We start from the raw sequence: 2011 nt of genomic DNA on the forward strand, positions 1-2011 counted from the left end.
CAAAATAAACAAGCATTGAAAATACAATAGATCTCGCCCTCGTTTAAGTTAAAGCCATTCTGTTTGTAATGAGGTGGCTTTTTAGCTTTGCTTTTATTAGTGTTTTTCAAACTTTCATGTAAATAACATGCTTATGTATGCATATATGTATATGTATGCATGTATTTATATTTGTATTTATATAGATATGCAGATTATATATGTTTATATATGTATGTATATATACATCAGTGATGTCACTGACCATGTCATGAATGATGTAATATGTGACATCATCAGCAGTGAATTGTGGGCGCGCAAGTTATAGTGAGTACAACTAATTATAACAGGGGAATTTCATTGGTTTTGTATGAGTAAAATGTCCAGCTAACTATAACTGGTGTAAAACCTATGTTTTTTTCAGTGCATTTCTAAGTTTTTTTAAATGCTAATTCCTAATTATAACGTGTGTGAAACCTATAGTTATTTTAGTGAATTTCTAAGGTTTTGTAAAGGCTAATTTTTAACTATAACGCGGGTGAAACCTATGGTTTTTTTCTGTGAATTTCTGAGGTTTTTTAAATGCTCATTTTTAACTATAACGTGGCTGAAACCTATGTTTTTTTCAGGGAAGTTCAAAGGTTTTGAAAATGATCATTTTTAAATGTTTTAATTTTTATGTTTTTTATACTGATTTACTACATTATTTTAAATTATTTATTTTGAAATATTTAATTTTTTAATTACATTACATATTTTTTATATAATTTGAAAAATAAATGTTTTTAAAAATATTGAAATTGTAATATTATTTTTTTCAAATACTTTTTTAATTTATACATATTTTATATAGCAGGCAATGATATCCTATGGAAGAAAATTCAAGTTACGGGTAAGTACAGTTAAATTTACTTTTCAGGAACAGTAGTGAGCTGAAAGATGCAGCACTGAGGTCTCTACTGAGAATAGCTGAGTAAATCGGAATTTGGATTTCAGCTGATTTTTGAGGAATTTTTTTAAGTTCCAAAACTCCACACTTCGAAATTTTTTCAAGAGAAACATGTCAGAAGGAAATTTAAGTTACTGTAACTACGATTAGAATTACTTTTCAGGATCAGTAGCGGGCTAAAAGATGCAGCAATGAGGTCTCTCCTGATAACAGGTGACTAAATCGGAATTCGTACATCAGCTGATTTTAGAGGAATTTTTTAAAGTTCCAAAACTCCAGACTTAGAAGAATTTCCAAGTAAAACATGTCAATGTTAGCCTATCGAAGGACAATCAAGTTACTGTAAGTATGGTTACATTTACTTTTCAGGGTTCGTCCTGGCCTCAAAGATGCAGCACTGACGTCTCTCATAATAACAGGTGAGTAAATCAGAATTCGCAGTTCGGCTAATTTTACAGGAATTTTTTTAACTTCCAAAACTCCACACTTAGAAAAATGTCCATGTGAAACCAGTCAATGTTTGCCTATGGAAGGAAATTCAAGTTACTGTAAGTATGGTTACATTTACTTTTCAGGGTCAGTCCTGGGCTCAAATATGCCGCACTGATGTCTCTCATGATAACAGGTGAGTAAATCGGAATTCGTACTTCGGCTGATTTTAGAGGAGTATTTTGCTCAATAGTGAAGGAAGGGGGCAGGGCCTGAGGACACATGTGTGCAAACACGCCCATCAGGTAACTCCAGTTTGCGCCAGGGAGCTGCATTGTAGAGAGGTGTTCAGAGGGCACACCCCCTTTTTACAACACTCTGCAATGCAGCTCCGTGGCACTTACTAGAGGTACCCATTAGACTAGTTTGCCCCTAGGGGACCGCTGGATTGAAGAGGAATATATTCCCCAACCTAAAACATGCCACAGGGCGTGTTTTCACACATGTCACCTCAAGCCCCACCCCCTACCTTCACCACTGTGCAAACATGCCCGCAAAGCGTTCTAAGTTGGGGGAGTAAGTCCCCTTGCATACTGGGGGTACCTGGGGGCCAACTAGCACACAAGGTACCTCCAGTATGCGCCAGGGGGCTGC

This window comes from Lissotriton vulgaris, unplaced genomic scaffold (assembly GCF_964263255.1).
Source record: "Lissotriton vulgaris unplaced genomic scaffold, aLisVul1.2 SCAFFOLD_4548, whole genome shotgun sequence".
NCBI classification, from domain to species: domain Eukaryota; kingdom Metazoa; phylum Chordata; class Amphibia; order Caudata; family Salamandridae; genus Lissotriton; species Lissotriton vulgaris.